The sequence below is a fragment of the Myodes glareolus genome, chromosome 8 (assembly GCF_982192425.1).
Source record: "Myodes glareolus chromosome 8, mMyoGla1.1, whole genome shotgun sequence".
NCBI classification, from domain to species: Eukaryota; Metazoa; Chordata; class Mammalia; order Rodentia; family Cricetidae; genus Myodes; species Myodes glareolus.
This window is the reverse complement of record NC_142033.1, coordinates 80,212,486-80,238,008: the sequence shown is the minus strand read 5'-3', so window position 1 is coordinate 80,238,008 and position 25,523 is coordinate 80,212,486. Positions and strand designations below refer to the sequence as shown.

General features: G+C 36.7%; 1 pseudogene; it reads right to left on the bottom strand.

Annotated features, from left to right (window-relative positions):
- Positions 1-5,233: 5,233 nt before the first annotated feature.
- LOC146893918 (nuclear autoantigen Sp-100-like) overlaps positions 5,234-25,523 on the bottom strand; it is a 52,791-nt pseudogene continuing 32,501 nt past the window's right edge.

Genomic DNA, 25,523 nt, shown 5'->3' with positions numbered 1-25,523 from the left:
TTGTCTTCGCTCATGGTTTTACATTAGGTAGGAAGCATTAGAGCTATTCCTTTGGACCCATGGTGGTTAGGTTTTGTAGTTTCTAATAGGATACAGGAAGGTAGGAAATAGGTAGACTTAGGCCAGGTGGTGGTGGTGCACACCTTTAATCCCAGCACTCAGGAGGCAGAGGAAGGCTGATCTTTGTGAGTTTGAGGTCAGCCTGGTTTACCAAGCAAGTTCCAAGATAGCCAGCGACATACAGAGAAATCCTGTCTTGAAAAATCAGAGAGGGGGGGGAGAGAGGGGGGAGGGAGGGAGGGGGAAAGAGAGGGAGGAGGGAGAAGGAAGGAAGGAGGGAGAGGGAGGGAGAATGAAGAAAAGAAATAATTAGGCTCTTCATTGTAAATAAGTGGAGTTACTTTTAAGGCTGCCTTTAAGTCTGTTAAAAATTATTTGCAGTAATTCTCATTAGGAAGTTTGTTAAAGCAAACTTTGAGAGAATATCAAAAGGCTGTCTGATTGAAGTGATAATTTATGAAATGGTGTTTTAACAGATAATATTAAGTAGAAAAACAGTACTTAACAACGACAATTGTATGTAGGGCTCCAGCAAAAGTAGAGTTTAAAGTGAACAACAACTGTAGATGAGACTCGATGGGTAGACAAGGTTTGAATCTCAGATATTCAGTGATTCCATAGAAGGAGGAGAGCAAATTTAATGCACTTCTGTCAGGGCACGTAGTTTCGACCAAGTTCATTTGGTTCCTCCGTGTTTTGCTTTTCTCCTGAAAGACTCCTTCTCCATGGACAGGAGCAATGGATCAGCAGTTAAGAGCACATAAATACATACATACATACATACATACATACATACATACACTTATTCCTAAGGACCCAAGTTCAGTTCCTGCAGGAGTGCTTTCTTGCATCTCAGGGTCAAGGCTGATGTATTAGGGGCTAAACTACTTTGAAACTTCTTTCAGATTATGGTCTCAGCTACTAGCAGGTCCCTGTCAACATTTGATGAAAATATGTGAGCAGATTCTCTTTCTATCCTGAAATGTAATTGTTTGCATATTTTAAATACTTATAACATTGGAAATATGGAATGACGGAATGTAAATCTGAATACATATGTGTACACAAACATTGAGTTCAAGCCTTGCTATAGCCCAGGGAAATGTCTCTCAGAAAGAACGTGCTGTCAGGACCTTTCTCTTTTGAGTAATTAGTTTAGAACTTGCTGCAGTGATATCTGACAAAACAAGTTGAGCCAGTCACTCTTATACAAGGACTATCACATGCATTGTCTGTTGCTACGTGTTCAAAATGGCTGCCAACAGCTTGCAGAGTTCTGAAGACATCCAGGGGGAAAAAAATGAATGCTACAGGAAATAATGTAATGGTCAGCCAGTAAAAGTACCTTATGCCAAACCAGATGATCATATTGAGATTTCAGGGTATTGATATCTCGTGGTGAAAGGAGAGAACCAATTTCTATATTTTTTCTCTAACTATACCAATGTCATAGCATGTGAGTGTCTGCCCTCAATACATAAATGTGTGTATCACACATATGTATATGTGTGGATGTGTGTGTGAGAGAGAGATAGAGAGAGAGAGAGAGAGAAGAGAGAGAGAGAGAGAGAGAGAGAGAGAGAGAGAGAGAGGTTTTAAAATGAAAAGAAAGAATGTGAAATGATTGGTTAGACGTTATTGCCTTGACATAAAGTCATCTAGGAAGAAAGAATATCAACTGAGGAAAAACCTCCATAAGATCTCCTTTAGGCAAGTTTGTGGAAACATTTCTTAATTAATGATTGATATAGAAGAACCCAGTAGTCTATAGGTAGTGTAACCTCCAGGGAAGTGTTTCTGGGTAGTATAAGAAAACAAACTGATGAAAACACAGAAACAAGTCAGTAAGGTCAGGAAGTGCTTTTCCTTTATGGTCTCTGCCATAGCTCTAATCTTCAAGTTCCTGCCCCAATTTCCTCCAATAATGGAATCTGGTAGAAAAAAAATAAACCCTTTCCTCCCTAAGATGGTTTTGGTCAGTGTTTTATAATAGCAATAGAAAACAAGGATAATACTGTAAAACTTACTGTATGCTTATACAGAGAACACTGTGTTTCTGATACAAGGTTTTCTTTTTACAGTATTTAGAGATTCAATGAGATTTGTTAGAATGTTGTGAAGGGCATGTGACATCATCTCTTGAATTTAGACTGTTATGCAACTGCAAGATGCCCTACTGTGTTTGTCTGCCTCCTGCAGATATTACCCAACCATTCAGAATTTCCTTTATTCTTAATGGCACAGTAGGTTGACCCTCACTGGAAACAACTGTCATAAGAGTTTGTACCACTTCTGGTACTATGACTGGAAGACGATACATCATACTCAATGCTTTCAGATCCCCTCATATCTATGTAGACATTGGAACTCTTCTGACAACAAGGAATAGTGTTTTGCAGAGTTTCCTGTACATGGAGGTACACATTGCTTCCTCTGAGGATTCATTCCTGAATACACTACATTTTAAATCTTGGGATGTGTGATAATTTCAAAAGGAACTTCCAGAGTCATTTGATGAGTGGTTGCACTCTTTTGCATATATGAATGTTTCCATAGTCCCACTTTTCCACCTATTGCCTGTCTTGCAAATGAATCTTCTAGACCTTACTCATTCAGTACTGATCCATAGCATGTCACTGTGTCTTAGTTAACACTACCTTCATCATTAAAAATAAGCATTTTTACTGTGCTCTCAGTTATTTTAAATCTACAATGTAACTTCTTTTTTCAGAGTACATTCTCTTACCAACCAGTAGTCGGGATGTTATACAAAGTCTACCTATCAATTCTATGTCATACATGGACTGTCAATATCTCAACCTGTAGCGTGATTGTGGGTGTTGTTATCTGTTCTTTTGATGTGTACAAGGTTTCATCTATGATGCTCACCTTTTCAATTAGCAATTTATAAGCCCAGATTTTATATTACAGATTATTGAGAAAGCATATTGACTGTAACTACTTTAGCATCATGGTTCAAATGTTCAAACTCTACATGTGTGTGTCTACTTCTGGGTATGCTTTTGCCCCATGACTTGTTTGGCTATATTGACTATAATAAGTATTCTTAGGAATACAGTAATATAAGGGTGATACATACTAAACTAAAACCACAGGAATGTTTAAGTAGGGCTCCGGTGAAGACACACATCAGTTTAGAGAAACTGTAGCATTAAATACTTTGTGCCTGCTAATCTCTTGGAATTGAATCTTCATCTTTAGTAAAATTCTGGAAGCTTCAAAAGCATGGGTATTGTATGTACTTCAATGTGTTTCTAAAGTCATACGTACTTCAAGCGCTTGTGAACCAGAATGTCATGAGCTCATTTCTAATTGCTCATTGTCAATTTTTATGTGTTAAGTTATATTTTCTCTAATTAAGAGGTCTTTAAATTGCTATTAATTCATTCTTAATCACTTGGCGGGATATGATACTAACACTGTTTAACTTCACAGTTTTCACTAAAGTTGTTAAAATTCAGACTTTCTGCTTTTCTTCGAGTTTTGATCGCCAGCTTTTTGCTTTCCTAGTTTGTACCTTCTGACATTGTTTTCCATTTTACTTGAAGATCCATTGTAAAGCTCAAAGCTCGATGTCATATTCACTTTAAATAGTCAGTTGACTATTTAAGAAACTAAGCTAAAGAGATTGTCTTTTTTGTTTGTTTGTTTGTTTTGCCTCACACTGTAATCTTTGGCAGCACGCCACATTCATTTCCATAGGTCCAAAGTCTTTACTGTAGCATGGGAACTGAAGTATTTGTCTGTATTTTGTCACTAAAAAGTGAACAACTTAGAGATTAGTTCTACTCATTGTCATCATTGTTGACCTAGCATCTACCATAATGTCTGTTTTGAAGGTAGTAATCTAAAGGTTCTGTAGACTGTAAATGAGGCTGAGCTGTAAATCTCTTAAAACCCACACACAAATAAACATAATTTGTGAAATAAAGAAAACCTAACACTAGACATTTCTGTAACAAATGAACTTGCAGGCACAAAACCCCAAACACTGTTCACCCTCGTTCTGGAATTTCTACATGAGAACAGTATGTTGCCAGAGCCACACTACTGCAGAGGCGAGAGTCAAGATTAAACTCACTGTCATGCTATATCGGCTGTTGACATCCTTCTATGTCATCTATCTCTCCTCTCTGCCTGCTTCTGCCTGTCTTCCACTGCCGTGTTATGTTGACTGTTGGTGTTTCTTCTCTTTTGTCTTTCTCTCCTCTCTGTCTACTTCTGCCTGTCTTTTACAAATGCACATGTTCAGAGAAGTCAAGAAAGGTTTGACAGGCTGGACAGTTGAATCAGTGGTTAAGGGCACTCATTGCTCTTAGAAAGGACTTAAGTTACTTCACATGGTGGTTCGCAACCATCAACAACTCTAATTCTGGAGGATTCAAATCCTCATCTAACCTCCAAATGTATCAAACATTTTCAAGGTACACACACACACACACACACAGACACACACACACACACACACACACATATGCAGACAAAACACCTGTACATATAAAATAAAATGTATAAAAATTCCAAATAAGAAAAGGTTTTCATTAAAAGCAATATTAACCCTTTGAAAATTAATAGGCATCCTAATTATGTTAAAGTCAGGACACTGCAATTACAGAAGGCTGTACAATTGTTGAAATAATTAAGAATGAACACAAAATTAGTTCAAATTACAGAGTCTAAAAGATTTTAAAAGAAATTTAAATGGTCAGTATTTAATTTCAATAAAAAGGCAGAAGTCATCAGAAATAATTATTCGTACTTTGTCCTAAACATGTACTGATTTACTTTTTAAAAGGAAAAAAAATGTTCATTAAGAAAATGGTCTGGTTAGGTCTAATGGAGTTTTCCTACCAGTATGTAATAGATTGAGTTATGGGAATCTTTCTTTTTGTTATTTGAACCCATTCTGAGCATGATTCTAATCTTAAATATTATGATATGAAGCATTGCTATGAGAGTAGTATAAAAACTTTGCCAATGACAAAGAGAATGGAAAATGAAATATTAAGCAAGTTTTCTTATATGATTAACATCTTAGGTTACAAATATTTTGTAATGATAATTCCTAATGCTATGAAGCATGCCCACATGGAGAAATCATATAACTGGTTAGAAAGAGTCTCAGTGTCTTGGTGTAACATCAACTACAAAGTCAAAGCATGAGCTTGTTTCTAGCACTACAGGGCAGGAAGGCAAAGGTTGTTCCGGGCTCTCCTGTATTTCCACTTCTTTCAATAGCACTGATATCCTGCAGAGATTTGTATAAATTAAGTAGACACAGCCTTTCACTTTCAAAGCTACATAGACAGTCACAAGAGATTTACCAAGAAACATTTATTTCAGCATTGCTGGAGAGTGAATATGACTTTTTAATAATGTATTTGGGGATCATTCGGGTATCACTTTGGCTACTGCACTCATCAACATCAACTACTGTCCTTTCTGCTTTCCCTTTTCCAATTAAAACAGAGTATTAATTCAAAATTATATGAAAATCTGTGTAGCAAGAAACTTGGTGACATTTTAGAACCTAAGAACCAAAGAAATTCATTTTCTGACTCAACACAAAAGGTAACTCCTGATTATGTGTAAAATGAAATTTATTAAACGTTAAGGGTAATTTTCTTAACAAGCATGTGGATTCATCAATAAACATGGAAACTTTGATGTTTGATGTTTCTTTTAATAGAGAAAAATATATATGCATTTTTAGAACATAGTTTAGGCACAAGTCATATTTCTCCAACCTTCTCTCAAAATGTCAGGAGATTAACAAATGTTTACTATCATGAAATATTCATGACTGGCATTCACAAAGAGTACGATGTGTTTAATATCATTTCATAATATTCAAGATTGCTTAGAAGTGATTCAGAGGGCTTAGGGTAGCCAGCAAATGCAGCATGCTGAATAACAACACAAGAATGCCTGCTTTTGGATTGCTATGTCTCAGTCAACATCATGAAAGAAAGAGGCAAGTGTACGGGAAGCCAGGCATTCCATTTAAAAGGAACTTTTGTAGTAAAATTTCTGTGTAGTAATTTCTATCCTTATTTTTATTATTTTTAAAATTCTACAATTATTTCTTGATTAGTATCATTCTAGACACAAGTGCAGTATTACTCCTCAAATTACATAGACAAACACAAATGCAAAGAACTAAAGTCTAAATTATCTAACAAACAGCACTCCAGACACACAAAAACACATAGAACTACAAGAATGTGTTTTTAGAACAATGGCACTTTAAAAGAACAGTAATTCCAAAGGACCACAGGATTACCAAATTCTCCCCTAAACTGCTAAACAGAATAGCATGGCTCTAATGATGAGTTTGGGTTTTACTTTAAAGAATGGATTGAATAACTAGCACTAATATGTAACATTTATTGTCATTCCTATCTGATTTATAAAGGGAAAAATCACAATACAGGGGAGCATGCCTTTGCTTTGAATTTCAATGGGGCATAATTTTAGCAAAATCTGACTCCACTAATCAAAAATACTTTTAAGCAGTCAATTTTCCTAAATCCATATTTAGATAATTGGGCAAAGGCATTATAGCCATTGTTCTCATAAACTTTGTTGGGACTAATGCCAACAAAAAGTTGAATACAACAGTCTTGCATTTTAGGCTCTCACTTCTGGGGATGCAGTCTCAGGTCTTCTTTAATAGGCAAACTGCAGAACATGACTGTCATTACACAGTAATAGAAGTTAAAAAAAAAGTATCCTTATGTAAGGATTAGAACATAAATTTCCTTCAAGGACAGACTTTCTGGTGGTTTGACCCTAACAATCCCATGGTATGACAATACTGATTCTGCTTGGCTTTGCCAGTTGGTTGTGTGATATCTCTTATCCAACTGATCACAGTTTGGGAGTTTTAAGTATGAATTTAAAGGCTATTGCTCTCATCACAATATGCAAAGTGTGAGTCCAAAAGCTTTTTACAGCTATCTATATGAAAAGATAAACACAGTAATAATTCATGTGATTGAAAATTTCCCCTAGAGATAAAAAAAATTAGAGCTATGAAAAGAACAACAGTACTAATAGAATACTGTATTTACCTAGAAACATTCAAAATGGTAACAAAAAAGCTGCATTTTTTCTTTTCTCCTTTTTTTTTGCAATTTTAGAGTAGTATTCAGTTAACAGAACAATTACCTTCATATAAGCTGCTTCATAGACAGTGAAAATGAAAAATAAAAACTACCACCCCCATATAATAACAAGTGTTATGCGCCAATGAGAATATACTTTAAATTTGTATGTCAATTGACAACCCCAGACTGTACCAAACAGGGTTATTGGCTACCATGACAGCATTATCTACAGAGAGTAAAGTAGTATATTGATCATACAAAAAAAGACACTGTAAAAGCAAATCATACACAGCCTTAAATTTCAATCTTTTTATTTGAAAGGAGTGAGTTGTGCACGGGGGGGGGGGGGCTATCAATTTGTCATTCTTCTCTTCATCCTCCTCCTCATCTCTCTCTTCCTTCTTCTTCATGCCCCTTTCAGCCTTGACCACCCCAGTTTTCACTGCACCAGGCTTTACTTTGGTTCTGTAGGCAGCCATATCCTTTTCATATTTTTCCTTCAGCATGGCATTTGTTTTTTCCTAGAAATACTTGTCACCCACAATGGTGGTGTCCCACATTGCTCCCAGTTTCTTTGCAGCATCATCAATGGATAAGGCAGCATGCTTTTTTTTTTTTTTTTTTGATTTGGGGGTGATATTCAGAACAGAATGAGAAGGTTGATAGAGGCCCTTGGGCGAATAGGGGTCCTTGAACTTCTTTTTGGTCTCCTCTGGAAGAAGTGCAGGTTTTTATTTCTTTTTCATAATGAGCCTTGTCAATCATTGTCATGTCTTCAGATTTTTTCCCTTCTTCAGAAGACATTGTCTTCCATCTCTATGAGCACTTTTTAGAGAACGCTGAGATGCTGGTAGAATCATCTGCATGCTTCTTCTTGAGCTCCTTCAGCTAACTTTACATAAAGAATTCAAAGAGGACATTCTGTCTCTTGACTTTTTGAGATATCCTTTGTCTCTGTTTAGTTGATTTTCCTCTGAGAGTCACAGTTCTTGCTGTCTCTATAAAGCTCGATATACTGCAAGCAATGGCTGCCTGATTTTATTATTTTTATGATTTTTTAAAAAGTTTTTTGTTTGCAGATTATTATAAAACTACTTTGCTTCTCCCTTCCCTTTCCTCCCTCAAGTCCCAGCACAGAGCCGTCCTTGCTCTCTTTTAAATCTACTGAATCTTTTGTATTGATTAACATCATATGCTTATATGTACGTATATATTCATAAGGTAACCTGCTCAGTTTGAATGCTATCTGTATGCATGCTTTCAGAGACTATCATGTGGTTACTAGATAACCAAATAGAGTGCTCTTCTCTGGGGACGTCTATTCCTCTAACTTTGAGGATTCCTTTGTTGCCTGTAGTTCTTTCTGTAGGTTGGTGCCTCTGTGGATCCCCCACTCCACAGCACTTTGGCGTGTCTATTATTGTTGTCCATGTTTGGCTCAAGTTTATATAGTCATTTTGGTGAGATTTATAGGTGTGACTTCTGAAATTACCAGAAGATAAAGTCTCACAGCAAATTCCCTGATCCTATGGCTCTTACAACCATTTTGACCCCTTTTCTTCAATGTCCCCAGAGCCTCAGGTGAGGGAGTTATTTTGTAGATGTATCTATTGGTGCACCACAATCATACATTTTGATTTTATTTTCAGTATTGATTTCCACCTACCACAAAGAAAAGTTTTATTGGTGAATTGCAAGGATTTCACTGATCTGTGGGTACTAGGACAAATATTTATAGTATAATTAAGGGATTATGTTGGTTTAGCAAACAGTGGTTGTAGGTTCTACTCCAAGATCAATGACTTCACAAACCCTGAGTTATTAGCAAGATTCCTATAACCAGTCCTCATTTACTTTTTGTTGAGTTAGTCTCTAGACAAATTAAAGACCTATTGATTGCTGCTAAGGTATGTGCACCACTACTGCATCCTTGGGATTATGGTGCCATGTTGTTCTGACCATTGTTGTGGTTCATAGGAGTCATAGCTGGGTAGGGCTCTTGGCTGCGTCACTCCTTTGGAAGATTGCATGGTACTTTCAGGTAACATGAAAACTAGTCCTCATGGAGAAGGCATTCAGATCATTACCAGCTCAAGGATCTCTGAGCCCTGTATTGGAAATAACTGGTGTCTTCATCCATAGGAGCTTAGCTTTCACTTTTGGTGGACAATCAAAGGCAAAAGCAATAGTTTGTATGCTTTGGGAGTCTCCTGGACCAACAATTCAAAGGAGGATTTCTCATGCCTCATGCCTGATGTCTGTTTTTTTAATGTGATCTTTGACTCTTGAAGGGAGCCTTGTTCATCTAAACTATGTGTATATAGACTTACATGTATTATAAGTCAATGTTTTAGATGAATCTTTTAGATATCCTTACTATTATTTCAACTTCTTCCCTCCTTCTGTATTTATTTTTGGTTTCAATGGCTAATTAGAACACCTGTTTGGTTTTTTCCCCCATTTTTCTGGTCAGATTATGTGTAACCTCTTATTTCCCTCCCTACCGTTCTACCAACAGTGGTTCTTTTTTCCTTTCATGATTCATGCAGTTACTCCAGGATATGTATTCACATCTGAAAATTTGTAGCTAGGAGCCTCAGATGAGAGAGAACATGAAACATGTGACTTTCTGAATATGGGTTAACTCACTCAATATGATTTTTTTCTTTTTCTCATCATTTATCTGAAAAATTCATTATTTCATTTTTCTTTACAGATGAGTAGTATTTCACAGCATATATACACCATATTTTCACAATCAGTTGAAAGTTGAAAAGCATTTAGATTGTCTCCATTTCCTCGATATTATGAACAGAACAGCAATGAACAAGTATCTTCAGAGTAGGATGTCAAATTCTTTGGACATATGCCGAGGAGTGGCATGGCTGGGTCACTGGTAGATTGATTTTTAGCCTTTTGAGTAATAGATTCAGTTTACAATCACACCTTAATTCTTGGGCAAGTGTAACTATGTTCAGAAAGTCCTTTTAATTGTGCAGTGTAGAGTGATGCTTATGTTTTCTTTGAAAAATTTTAGTGTTTCAGTTTGATATTTAGTTTTTTGATCCGTTTGGAGGTAGTTTTGTGCAAGGTAGAATATGAGTATAATTTTATTCTTCTCCACGCATATATCCATGTTGCCCAGCTCCATTTGTTGAAGATAATTTTATTGCCAGCTTGTGCTTTGGGTATCTTTGCCAACTCTTAGATTGTTGAATTTATATTGAGTGACGTTTGGGTCCTCAGTTTCTTTATTTCATTAACCTAAATGTCTGTTTTTGTGCCAGTACTATATTAATTGTATTGCTATTCCTCTATAATTTATCTTAGCATCTGGAATTGCAATCTCTTCAGCATTGTTCCTTTTGTAGAGAATTCCTTTGTGTCTTAAGTCTTCTGTGTATATGTCTTAGGATTTTTTTTCTATTTCTATGAAGAATCAAATTGGCATTTTGTTTGAGATTGCACTTTATAATTGCTTTGGTATAATAGTAAATATCCTTATTTGTTATTGGTCTCTTTAGGCTCTGGACTACTTACTGATTTAAATTTGATGACTTAGTTGAATCTAAAACTTGATGCATTTCTTTTAGTTTTATTTCCAACTTAATGAAGTATAAGTTTTTAAATGTTTCCTTATACTACTCTGAGTTTTTATGGTGTCTTTTGTAAAATTTCATTACTAATTCCTGGTTCTGTTAATTTTGGTGGACTCTTTTCCTTTGGTTAATTGGTCCAAAAGTAAATCTGTCAATTTTGTTTCTCTTCTTAATGAAACAAAACAACCAGCTCTTAAGATGATATTGTTCTTTTCATTGTTTATATTTCATCAATTTCTGATAAAATTTTGTTATTTATTCATGTCACCTGGGTTTGAATATAATTTGTTATTTTTATCAATTTTTAGTTGCATCATTAAGCCGTTTATTTGCTCTCTTTATGATTTTTCCATGTAGTAACTTAGAGCTATAAATTTACCTCATTGGACTACTTTCCATATTTCCAAGAGGTTTCCTTGTTTTTGTTTCCTATAGTTATTGAACATTTTTTATTTCTCTCTTGATTTCTTCTTTGACCCATTCATTGTTCAGTACACAGTTGTTTAGTCCCCATGAGTTTATGTATTTACTAAAGATCTGTTTGCTGTCAGTTTCAAGTTGTTGGATTGTGTTCAGATAAGATACATGAAGTTATTTTAGCATTTTTGAAATTATTAAGATTTATTTGATGCCCTGTTCTGTGGTCTATTTTAGAAAAGCTTCCATGTGTTATTGAGTAAAATGTTTATTCTATGTGTTTAGGAGGTAATTTTCTGTAGATATCTATTAAGTCCATTTGATGTATGATGTCAATTAAACCTTATATTTTTCTGATTATTTTTGTCCAGATGAATTGTCCATTGGTGAAAATGTGGGATTGAAATCATCTCATTTTTAAAAATCTGTGTTAAACTCTGTCTTTAAATACAGTAGTAGTTTTTCCTTTCCTTCCTTTCTTTTCCTTCCTTCCTTCCTTCTTTCCTTTCTTTTATTTTTATTCTTTTATGAAATTGGGTACATCTAACTTTGGTGCATATGTGTTTAGGATAGTGATGTCTTCTTGGTTAACTATATAACAGTTCCCTTGATTAAAAAGAAATATTTCTGATTATCTCTTCTTACTGGATTTAACTTAAAGCTGTATTGTCAGATATTAGTATAAGAATTCCTATAGAATTACTTTTTGGTTGCATTTCTTTAGATTATTGTTGTCTATTTTTTTTTCGAAAACAAGTCCCATCTTTAAAGCTAAGAAGTGTTTCTTTTAAATAATATATAGATGAACTTTTTCTTGGTTTTTCAATCAGTCTGTATATTTTACCTGAGGCCACTTATTGAGAATGTGTATTAGCTGTCGTCATTATTCTGTTAAATTTTGGTGCTGTTTGTATTCTCCGTGGTGCTTTGCATTTCAAAGATTATGGTTTTATGTTGTCTATTGACTATGTTCATTCCTGTGTTACCTTTGAGTTGATTTCTTGGATTTGTTTTTTGTTTGTTTGTTTGTTTGGCTATTCATGTCATGGAATGTTTTTATTTTCCCATTTTGTCTTGCTTTTGCTGAGTCTATTAATCTAGGCTGACTGTCATAGTGTTTTAAGAACTGGAGTAGAGTGAGGGAAAATTGTAATCAGAATATATTGTATGAGAAAAGAATCCATTTTCAATAAAAGAAAAAAGTAAAAAATAAAAGACTTGCATTGTTCCAGGTTCTCTGGTTTTCAAAGTTTTCACTGAGAAAAAAGAGGTTATTCTGAAGGGTTTTTCATTATATGCGACTTACATTTTTCATTTTTTTGCTTGTTTGAAGTTTTCAGTATACCCTCTCTGTTATGTATCCTTGGTGTTTTAGATGTGCTATGCCATGGTGACTTTTTGTTCTAGTCTTGTCTACTTGGTGTCTTTCCTCCATTTGGGAAGTTTTCTTCAATGCTCTTGTTGAAGATCTGTTCCAAACTATTGACTTGGAACTCTTGCCCCTCATCTATGACTATAATTCAAAGGTTTGTTTCACTTTGTTTATGGTATCCCACATTTTCTGCATATTCCTTTCCTGTGTTTTTTAAATAAATTGTTCATATTCCTTGTTTATTTGGACCACAACATGTACTTAACATTCAACTTTAGGCATTCTATCATCTACTTGATCTATTCTACTTGTAAGACTTTTCTTTGAGTTTTTTGGTGAGCTGTAGAGTTTGTTAAGTTTAAGTTTCTTTCACCTCTAGTCCTCTTCAGTGTTTCAATCTCCTTAATGAATTCCAACCTTATTGTAAAAGGACTGCTTCCCGCCGCCCAGCTCCACCACTCTGTTGTATTTAGGAGCAGTGGGCTACTTCCCATGGCCTGGCTCCCGCTAGCTTTACCTGAAATAATTACATGGAAACTGTATTCACTTAAACACTGCCTAGCCCATTATATCTTGCCTCTTCTTGGCTAACTCTCACATCTTGATCTAACCCATTTCTAATAATCTGTATTGCCCACATGACTGTGGCTTACCGGCATGAGTCTAACCAGTGTTCATCTCAGAGAGGAAAGCCATGGTGTCTGCCACACTGCCTTCTTCCTCCCAGAATCCTGTTCTGTCTACTCCACCCACATAAGGGCTGGCCTAACAAAAGGCCAAGGCAGCTTCTTTATTTAACCAATAAACGTAATATATTGACAGAAGACCCTCCTACTCCACAATCTAATTCATGGATTGACATTTCCATCAGCCTTATGATTATGATTTCCTGGGCATTACTCAGATATGTATTCTCTTTAAGCATCTTCTCCTTAGTTTCATTGAGCTATTTCTCTGAGTCATTTTTAGACTCTGTGAATTTCTGTGTGAAGTTTCTGATTGCTGTTCAATTCTGCATCTTGGGGTTCATCAAGAAAATTCTAACTTGCAAATATTTCTCCAGGACTGGTTGTCAGTTTGGAGAGATGATACTGGTTTGCTCTTTTATTTATTGTTATTTATGCAATGGGATTTGGGCATGAAGATATCTTTTCTTAGTTTTAAATCTGATATGGTCATAGCAGGTTAGGGTAGAAAACAGGATGTGTGGGTAGGTTGGGTTTAAAAGTTGTAAATGGCTTTGGTGGATTTAAATCATAAGGACAGAGGAGGCTAGGTTGGTATACAGGATATGTCTCCAGGACCAAATCCAAGCGAGAGTAAATGTGGCAGGTAAAAGGTTGGATACTGCACAGAATCAACCTGTGTAAGTAGCAAGTTTGGCCTTATTTTAATAAATATATGTTTGGGAAGAAACAGAAATAGACTATGTGTTACATATGAACAAAGAATGAGTTTATTTTGACAGTCATAAGAATAGTATTGCAGTTACATAATTTTAAAAGGTTTTTAATTATGTTTATCTCCGGGTGTGCACACATGTAGTTATATGCCATGTGCTCACAGAGTTTATAAAATCCTGATCCCACTGGAGCTAGAGTTCTATGTGGTTATGAGCTGCTTATGTAGGTGCTACAAAATAAATTTTAACTTAATGTATTTAATTATTTAAAAGTCTACTTTAACTTTTTCTTGGCAATAATAACCAAGGCAAAAGAGCAAAAATAATAGATCACAGTTTTAACAGCTATAATATTATTTTAAATTCATATGGGTTTATTTTTCATTACCCACTTTTATATGCTTTCCTTTTTGTAGTAAATACTCTGAAACCACTCTTGAGTGCTGAAGTACTTAGAATGAGCTCTTAGAATTTTCAAAATGCATAGTCAAAAATGAGTATAAATTATGCCACAAATTATAAATAGTTTGCATTGCCTCGCCAATTTCAGATGATTACTGTTTTGAAAGGAAAGGCAATATTATGTTCATTAATGGAGGTTGGGAAGATTATGCTCAGGTGATTAGGGTGTTATATATTTTATTCTGTATTTTATAGATAATGACCCATTTTTAGATTGGTTTCATTTCACTTTATGTGCATGGGTATTTTACCTGTATGCATGTCTCTGCACCACATGCATGCAGCGCCCTCAGAAGTCAGAAATGGACATTGGATCACCTGGAACTGGAGTTGCAGGGTGTTGTTAGCCACAATGTGAGTGCTGAGAACTAAGTTTTGATCCACTGGTAGTGCTGCCATCTCTCTTAACTGCTGAGCCCTCTTTCCAGCCTTTGGTACTGACTCTTAATAAGGATTTTGAGAACTTGTATGTCATTCAGATTTTATTTGTTATTTTTATGCCCAGACTTTGCTTTCTTGTGGAGGTTGCAAGTTCAGTTTTCAAGTCTGATAGAGCAGCAGTTAAAAACAACACCATTTGATCTAGAAAATGAGATAACAAAAGTGCAAAACCTCCAGCCAAACATCACCATAGTCCTGAAAAAGTCTACATCCCAAAGATCCATTAAAGAAAACATTTTTTAAATAAAGAGTTTAATCATGCCATAATTAATATGTTACATGTTAAATAGAAAGCTGTTAAATGGCAATCTTCATTACTTTTCTCTACGTAACCTTGAAATTAGCTGGATCATTTCAAATAACAGCAAACTGAGTGGTGGTCATGTTATGTTCCTGTAGCATGAGAGGCCTGCTTGTTGGGGTTTCTGTCTCGCCAGGTACCCCACAACCGGCAAATCCCAAAGAGAAATTACACACAGGACTCCATAAGGTTATAAAGCTGATTGGCCCATTAGGTCAGGCTACTTATTAGTTCTTATGACTTATCTTAACCCATTATTCTGATCTATGTTAGCCATATGGCTTGGTACCTTTTTCAGCTGTCAGCTTACATGTTGCCGCTTCAGTGGTCTGCGCAGGAGTGGCTGAGGGAGCTTCCTGTGTCCCAGAATACTCCCAGTCTCTTTGCTCCACCTCTACTTCCTGCCTGGCTTTCCTGCCTATACTGCCTGCCTGGCCAATCAGTGTTTTATTAAAATATGATTGACAGAATACAGACAATTCTCCCGCATCATTTCCCTCTTTTTTAAAAAAAAAAAACAAAAACAAAGGAAAATACCCATAGTACATTTGTTGGGAATGTGGGCATAGTATTTCAGGCTACTTCCTGCTGGTTGGGGGCGCTGATAATCTTATGGGGACCTAAAGAAAATTTAGAGTGATAATCAAGTCATGTCTGCAGTATCCTGTGAGTTTCGATCATCTCAGGCTTGAATCTGTTCTGGATGTAGAATTCAGACATCTGAGCCATCTGTTCCTGTTAGAGATTTCTCAGGTGGCCTTCCTTGATCATACTGGATTTTTCTTAACTCAGAATGAATCCACAACCTCTCATTTTCTGTGGAAACAAAAGCAAAATCTCTTCTCCAAAGTAACAAACCTTTTGACTTCAGTTTTGAAGCCAAGGTATTTTCAAAATACCTATCTTGGGTTAGTTCAGCAGCATTTATAAACAAAAGTCTTTTAGCAACTGTTGTTCCTTTCTTGGCATTTAAACAATTCAAAGAGAGCATACTAGCATACAGTGTCAAGATTCTCTGGGTATTTTCCATCTTTATGTGACTTTACTTTAACCTCTATTTCTTATATTTTTACTTTTATTTTTGGCTTTTTGAGACAGGTTCTCTGTATATATCTTTGTCCTGGAATAACTCTGTAGACCAGGCTGTCCTTGAACTCACAGAGATTCTTGTCTCTGCCTCCCCAGTACTGGGCTCAAAGGTGTTTGCTATCACACCTTGAACTCACAGAGATCCACTTGTCTCTGCTTCCCCAGTGCTAGGATTAAAGGTGTGTGCTACCACACCTTGAACTCAGAGATCTGTCTGTCTCTGCCTCCCAGGCATTGGGATTAAAGGTGTGTACTACCACACCTTGAGGTCACAGAGGTCAATCTACCTCTGCCCCTTGAAGTCACAGAGGTCAATATGCCTCTGCCTCCCAGGCATTGGGATTAAAGGTGTGTACCACCACACCCTATTTCTCCCTTTCTTTTTTATTTTTAATGACTTTAACCTTTAGCCTGCATATATTTTTAACACATAGTAAACCATTTAGAGGCTTTTTCCTCTTTGAATCTCTCTTTACTGTATCTCTCTTTTTCTGACTACATGAGCCTTTAATTTACTAAACAATATGGAGAGCTGTGGCTTTGACGGCTAGATCCATCCCATTTCTTAGCTTTCCAGCCTCATGGCAGAGGTACCGCTGGAGCCATTTTCATTGCCACAACTCTGTAGTGTTTCAAGGTCCCGCTGGCAAGAAAGCTGCAGCATTCTGCTCACAGACCACATTCAGTCGGATTGCCTGCCTGAAAGAGTCAGAGTTTGCCCTGGCAGGACAGCCCAGAAAGCCGGCATTTTTAAACAGCGCAGCTTTTCTCCTGCTACAGCTAAAAACACGAAAAGCATGCATTCAGCTTTTCATCAACACCATTTAAGTGTTTTGTAACAGGACCTTTTAAAAGAGCTGCAAGGTTTTGCAGTCGAAGCTGAGTCAGGAAGCCTCCCTTAGATGAGAGTGCTTGCTTGCCTCCTACCAAGAAACCATGCTTTACTCTATTCTTTCCAAAGCTTTCTCAAGCTTTCTGTGGATTCAGTTATCCACGTGGGCGCCATATGTAACATGAGAGGCCTGATTGTTGGGGTTTCTGTTCCACCCATTACCCCACAGCCGGCAAATCCCAAAGAGAAATTACACACAGGACTCCATAAGCTGATTGGCCCATTAGGTCAGGCTACTTATTAGTTCTTATTACTTATCTTAACCCATTATTCTGATCTATGTTAGCCATATGGCTTGGTACCTTTTTCAGCTGTCAGCTTACATGTTGCCGCTTCAGTGGTCTGCACAGGAGTGGCTGAGGGACCTTCCTGTGTCCCAGAATACTCCCAGTCTCTTTGCTCCACCTCTACTTCCTGTCTGGCTATCCCGCCTATACTGCCTGCCTGACCAATCAGCATTTTATTAAAATATGATTGACAGAATACAGACAATTCTCCTGCATCATGTTCCCCCCACACACACTTTACCTCTCTCTCTTTTCTCCATTCTTTCTCTTACTCCCTCTCCCAGTTTTCCTTTTCGTCATCCTCCTCTTGGGCCTACAAAATAACCTTGAACCACTGAACTTAAATGAATCTCAAGTCTTTATCCATAATTTCTCTTTCAGATGACTCCGACATTTCTCATTGAAACTTGGGGAAAGATGAGACATTCTAGGGAGAAAATTCTTCCTTCTCTTCTGTATCACATCATTCACGAAAAGACAAACATCATCACAAAAATCAAACACTTAACAACATGCCAGTGTGTGATCAATAAGTAGTTATGAAAAGAAAATATTGCATAAATGAAGCTAAATAAGTGATCTGTACTCACCAATGTGGAAACAAGCACCATTATTCAAATTATAATTTGAATTCATGAAGCAAATCTTAAGACAATATTATCTCCTTCCATTTCATCTTTCTTTCTTCCTTGTGATGCATCACCTTTCCTCCATAGGCAATTGTGATTTCCTAAATTTCTATTTGTTGCATTCAAGCTGTCTCTCATCTACATTCTCTTCACATTGCCCATAAAATAGCAGACTGCATATTGCAAGTCTGCATAAGCAGACTTGATAATGCAAGTCATCTCCTTCATAGTCACCATTACCATGCTGCCACTGCACTCCCTCTCTCTCTCTCTCTCTCTCTCTCTCTCTCTCTCTCTCTCTCTCTCTCACACACACACACACACACACACACACTTAAGATATTACAAACATGTATTTGGATGTACAATTAAATTAACGTGTGTACCATTCCATGAGAAAGTTTTAGTGGCTCAAGTTCATTAAATAAATTTAAGTACAAATGAGTGATTTGTTGAAAGTTCATTGTTCCTAAGAATCAGGTCTGAATCAAATGCACAGTTAATCAGTTCTCTTATTTTGTTGTATTCTCTGGCTTCCCCAACCGTGAATGAAAGTCTTCTGTGTTGTTTACAGGACACAGCGGATGAAGTACCCAAGTAGAAACTTGTGTAAATAGAACTCATAAAAATGTGCAATCAATTCAACTCCCTAATAGTGTCAATGTGTTGTTAAGTCAGGGCATGGTGTTAGAATGAATGGGAGGAGGTAACAGTGATAGTGGCTTGAAGTGTCTTTTTACTTCGGAAGTCATCTTAATAGTTAGGTTCTTATTCACAAAGCATTGTGAGACTCTTAAGAGTTCTTAGATGGAAGGGACTAAGGCAGATATCAGAAAAGTATCTCTGACTGTGAATAGACAAAAAGACATAATCCCAATATAAGGAAAATTAGTTGTCAGGGATTTGGAGAGAAGGGAACTCCCCTGTCCACAAGCAGAGAAGGAACAAACATGGAGCATACCTTATCTGGGTGTGAAGCAACCGAAGGTGAAGAAAGTGTGATGAATTTAAAGCAGAAAATTTCCAAGAAGTAAATAAAAAATTAGAGAGGACAAGCTGAGAACCATGTACTAGGTTCTCAGTATCAAAGAATACTCTATCTGATGCCACTGGCTACCTGGTTGAAGGTGTTCAACCTTGTATGAAAATTGTGGGACTGTCATCCATGGACCACAAAAGCTAGATGGAGGAAACATGGCAAACCCAGCGAAAGACCTATGCTCCTGTTCAATGCCCCTTCAGTGCTCTCTACTGTGTTCATACAGTCATGCTTGATTTAATGGATACATTCTGAGCTTCTGTTGCTGATAAGCAGAGGTATACTCTCTATCTTCTATACTAGGGATTGAGAGCAGAGTATAATGGATTGACTATTTTTCTTGTTGCTGTGACAAAAATAACTAATAAAAGTGCCTTAAAGAAGGAAGGGTTTGTTGTGTCTCACAGTCTGTAGCTACAGTGTGTCATGGGGAGGAATGGAGGTAGAGCAGCAGGCAGCAAGCTAATTCTTCATCCACAGTATGGAAGCACAGAGAGAGGAATGATGGTGTTCTGTCAGATTTCTCTTGATCATTTATTTCAGGACCCCAGCTCACAGAATGGTGTCACCCTCAGAGTTGTCTTCAGTCTTAATTAATACAATCTATAAACTCCTCCAGACATTCTCAGAACTTGGCTGACAATCATTATTAACCATTACATATTATTATATGTAATTATAGTCCTATACTATAATGACAATAACACTGATTGTGATTTTCAAATGGTCATGTTCTGTATTCTATACAGTTAGCAGTGCAATGGAATTGATTCTATGAGAGTCACCAGAGCCTTGACAGTGCACAGCACAAATGGTAGGAAGCTTTGATGGCCAGAACCATCATATAAGTGGTCTGCTTTTGAATGAAGTCATAATAATTAACATTTAATTATATCCAATAATTAATATTAACATTTAAAATGCATTTTGTATTTTAATAGAAATAAATAGTGTACATATATAATGCATTTTATTTTATAACCTATATAAATTAAATGTAAAAATTAAATTGGCCATTTCAATAAATAAAGCTTATGATATTCATTTTATGTGAAAGATAAATAGTAATGGTTTGCACATAATATTTATTATAGCATGATTATATTTATAACACCTATTAATTCCTTCTTGTCTTCCCAGGATGTCTAGAGCCCTATCTGGGTGTGAAGCAAACGAAGGTGAAGAAAGTGTACCCTATACAGCAACTCTAAGCTGTCATTCCCTACCACTCTCTCCTGAAGATAGTGGCTGGATTCTCAGAAGGTTGCTTGTCCCTATGTAACCCATTGTTATAATGGCAGCTTTATTATCCTCTTTGTAATTCCTTTTAAATGGACTGATTACTCTCCTGGTCCTCAACACTTTTACTAAGTCACACGCACATCTCTTTCTCCCCTGTCAAACTGTGTTCTTTCTTGAATATGGGCCCCTAGTTCAGATACTATGCAACCAGAATTTGATTTCCAAGGGTTCATTGTAAATCCAGAGCTGAGCATCAATTCATTAAGACAAGTTTTCCTGTCGTTATAAAAATAGAATGGTGTGTCTGTAGGCTAACTGTAGTGTGCTTGGAGATTGGGGCTCTCTCTATTTAAATCATGGTGTCTTGGGTGATGGGTGCTCTTCATTTATAATTGAATCTTAGTGTACAGAGAAACTGGCACCCTCTTTATGGATCATGGTGTACTGGTCCCTACACTCTATGGCTGTATTATATTGTATTGTGTGAGTCTTTGGGAAGCCCAATAAAGGAATAAGCAGGACTTTGGAAAAAGTAGGCCATAGATTGCAAACCAAACTCCAGAATACAGAGGCCCAAAGTTCTCATTTCTTAATAACAGTAACTATATTTTCCTGTTCATTTTATCAGGTTTGTGTGAATATTAATATATTTAAGGAAGAGGAAGCTTTGCTATTATCATGGCAAAAAAAATAAAATCAAATTCATGTGAGTCCAATACCCACTTTAGTAACAGTGAAAAACTTAACAGAGTATAATCGCATACACCCTGTCTGATTTTATAAATTTTATTCAGATCTGAGTATCATTAACTCAATCACTGTCCAATTCATGGCATTTCCTCGCTGATTCATTCCGTTTTCAAAGGCTTTTGCCTCCTCCTCTCTATCCTGCTTTACTGGTTTCTGGGTCTAGCGAGAAAGGCAGCTGCCACAATGGGGGCTTTGGCACCGCAGTGACAGTCTGCATCTTTGTGAGAGCCCTGTGAGACTGGAACAGTTGCCGTTATCATTACTGGTGACCGTGGACCATGACAGCTACAAATGTGTGAGGAAGCCTGAGGAATCACAGCAAGGACTGGAATGGGAAAGGGGAAACTTACAGAACCAAACAAATGGAAGCACTTATAATTTAGTAGGTGAAGATCAAGAACACATCATACCAAGGGTGTCTTAACTGATGCAGTTAGGAGGTCAGTCCAGGCTAGAAGTATCTACTCATGATCACAGATATTTTTACATGTCTGTAATCTCCATGTATTCCGTGATTATATATTTCTCATATCTGTGAGTGTGAAGTAAGGCCTGAAGGTTTCAGCCCCCTAAAACTTAACAGTCTATGAAGACAGAGCACAGTAAAACCTCTTTGGAAATCATGACAGAAGAAATCACTGTCTTGTTTGTTTGCTTGTTTGTTTGTTTCTAGCCCATTTGCTATATGGGTGAGTTCTTTCTAACTGGGACTCCTTGCAGCCTTGCCAGTCTTGATTGAACTAGCTGTCATAGAACTGATTGTGTCTGCCCAGTGTCTGCCAGGCACACTGGCTTGGCCTCGTTCGTCAGTGCAGGCTACCACAGCTCTACTGCTGTGCATGAGGGGCTTTTCTGATGCCAGCAAAAATTAAAAACTAATGAGCTGTCAGAAAATAACTTGGACAAGGCGTTAAGCTGCTTGCAAAATGACATTTGATCCCGTTAACCTGAATATGCTAATCCTTCCCACCAATATGTTAGTGTCTATTTTATGGAGTGAATTAATGGGTTGTACTTTATAACCCTACATGTGCCATTTTGCATAGAAAACAATATCCACAGTTTTATGATACCCTGTCAAACCTAGGCACTAATTAACAACATTATGGGCTGCAGGAACACATTTAGGCCTGCATACATTAGTCATTAATTTCAACAACTCTGAAGATGCAAGGAGAGTGTGGAAAGAAGACCTAGAGGGGAATGAGGAATATCATTTCAAGGGAATAGCTAACATGCTGGAAACTCACATTACAGACTCCTCGCCAAGAAAGGGGCACAGGCAATTTTGCAAAACCAACATCAACTGATGTTTGCATTTAATGAAAAATGTGACTTGGAATCTATCACTGTCAGCAAGTTCCTTATACCAAATAGTTTTAAACAGAAACTACTTCCCAGATGTGCCAGTGTGGATGTGGTTCAAGTGCCTTCCAGTGTATTTATTTTTAGTTTACAGACCCAATAAAAAGCATATAGCAATGGCTCTGGTTAGGGGAAAATTTAGCAATGATGAAAGCTTTTTAAAAATGTATTATATTATTTTATACTTGCAATTTATTAAAAGTCAAGGATTTCATTTCTCTTCTTATTAAGATTTTAGACATAAGATATTAACATATAGAAGTACAGTTTTGAGGTTTGTCTCAATCCTTTTAACCCAAAAAATAAAATCTTTTCAATCATACACACACACACACACACACACACACACACACACACACACACAAAATTATTGTAAGACATTGTTCATGGAGAAATGTGAGCTAAAATCTACTCACCCCAGTTAGGGAACCAAGGATAGACTGAATAAAACTGTAGTCTTTACTACATTCTCATAAATGACTTTCAAATGTATTAATTTGTTCCTATATTAAAAAACAAGTATAATAAATCTAATCAAATGTCTATTATTACCAAGCTTATGACATAAGTTGAAAAAAATTAATGTTTCACTCCAAAAGTTATCCCAACAAGATAAAATATCAGAACTTTCTGACTTGTTTTGTAAGATCTGATCATGGAAGTACAAGTTCTTCCTAAAATCACGTAGACAGAAAGTCCTGAATGTATCAAGTTTTGAACTTGTGATAAGAAGTATAATGCAGGGACTGGTTAAGAGCACTGGATGTTCTTCCAGATGACCTGGGTTCAGTTCACAGAACCCCCATAACAACTCACAATTGTCTGTATCTCCAGCTTCAAGGGATCTGACATTTTCACACCAATGTACATAAGCTAAAAATTAAATAAATCATGTAGACGGAAGCCTCAGTCCCACCTGGTCTCTCAGTTACTCAGTCACAAAGAAAAACACAGAGCCTTATATTAATTACAAACTGCTTGTCCTATAAGCTCGAGCTTATTATTAACTAACTCTTGCAACTTAAATTAATCCATAATTCTTGTCTATGCTTAGCCACATAGCTTGGTACCATTTATCAGTGAGGCATTCTCATCTTGCTTTCTCTACATCTAGCTGGTGACTGTGTCTCTAACTTTCCTCTTCCCAGAATTTTCTACGACTGGTTGCCCCACCCATACTTCCTGCCTAGCTACTATTCAATCAGTGTTTTATTAAACCAATACTAGTGACAAATCTAGTTCCAAAAGCATTATCCTACAGCAAAAAAGAAAAAAAAAAGTATAAGACAATATAAACAGAGATAGCTATTTGTTGGTCAGAAATTTTCTTCTCACAGTTAATACACTCCACCATTATAACTAATTAAAGGAATAAAGCAGAGGTGAGTAGAGACAAAAGAATAGAAGAGAAAGAGAAAAATGACAGGACTGATCAAACAGCCAGCCAGTGTCATATGTTTTTTGTGGGAGGCTACCACCAAACAGAGGAATGCAAATCTTTATGAGAGCTACAGAGTTTCCTGACTGCAGGCTACTGACATGGGCAAACTAGAGATGTTTGACTGAAAGAGTGGCATTGATTGTGATGGCTGATGTTGATGTTCCTCCTCCATTAGCTTCCCATCAGAAGCAAAGACAACAATGACGGATTTGGGATTTAATCATGAACGGATTATCTTAGATTGTCATCTCAGAATTTACTCTTAGCTTCTTGGGGTCTCCAGAGGGCTAACTGTTGGACTTGATACTGGTAACTTTCTGAGTTGTTGAGTAGCAATAGCCATGCTGGCATCATGAAAGACAACAGAACCTGTGTTTCAGGCTTCTGTTATGAAATATGGCTTGGTATCATCCACTTCCAAACATAGTCATATTCAATCAGTGGAAAGTTTAAATAATTTTCAATAGCTATTTTTTGCTTAATCCTGATAAAAATTATCTCACCTTAAATATTCAAACAAGTTACTTTCAAACACTATTTTGTATTTATAGAATATCTATAAATGCCCCATTTAAAGCTAAGCCTTCTTTGGCCTTATTTTATTTTTTTTCCAGTTGTGTATCTCTGTATTAATCATCACCTAAAACCTAGAAGTATCTCTGATGGAAGTTGAGAGAGGCATTATCTATGGATATAGTGAGAAATCATTAGAAGTCAGTTTAATACTATGTCCATGTACAGAATAATAGGAGTAGCTTTCCCTATATGGCATATGGCCTGTCTAGTTATAGCTATATCATACCCCTCCTCAAAAGGCTTAGGGAATCATGTGAAAGAGGAGGGAGGAAAGAAAGAAAAATGTAAGAGATAATGGATTATTGACAAAACAAGACTGCTATTATTTATGAACTCATAAGAGTTAATAAAGCCTGCACAAGACCTGTAAAACTTAAGCCAAGCATAATCCCAACATGGAACAGGAAGTTGGCACAAAGCCCATCCATAGCTGGAGATCTATTGGAAATTAACAGCTGCTGAGAAAGTGAAAATCAGTGTTCTATAAGATTATAGCACAAGGTAAGTTGACCACACTCCAAAAGAAGATCACACATCCAAGAATACAAGAACAGCACAAAATAGACTTGTAGGGTATGTGTGTGTGTGTGTGTGTGTGTGTGCGTGTGTGTGTGTGTATGTACATATATGTAGTGCTTATGTATATGTATATATAAAGAGAGATAGTATATAGATACATGCATAGGTCTATAGATAGACAGATAGACAGATAGGTAGATAGGTAGATAGATAGATAGATAGATAGATAGATAGATAGACAGACAGACAGACAGTGGACCTATAGACCCATATATATAATGTCAAAAAGATGGATGGATATAGAAGGGAATAGATCTTGGAGGAGTTAGAAGTGAATATGATCAAAACACATTATTATAAAAATCTCAAATAACTCAAAACTGGTGCCCAACGTGGGGCCCTTTGGAGCCCTTTACTGAGGGTTCCCCCACCCTAATCAGTGGTTTGCCACGTTTGATCTGTGTTCCAGCTGTGCGCAGCTTTCCCGGCCACAAGTGAGGGAGCCTAGAG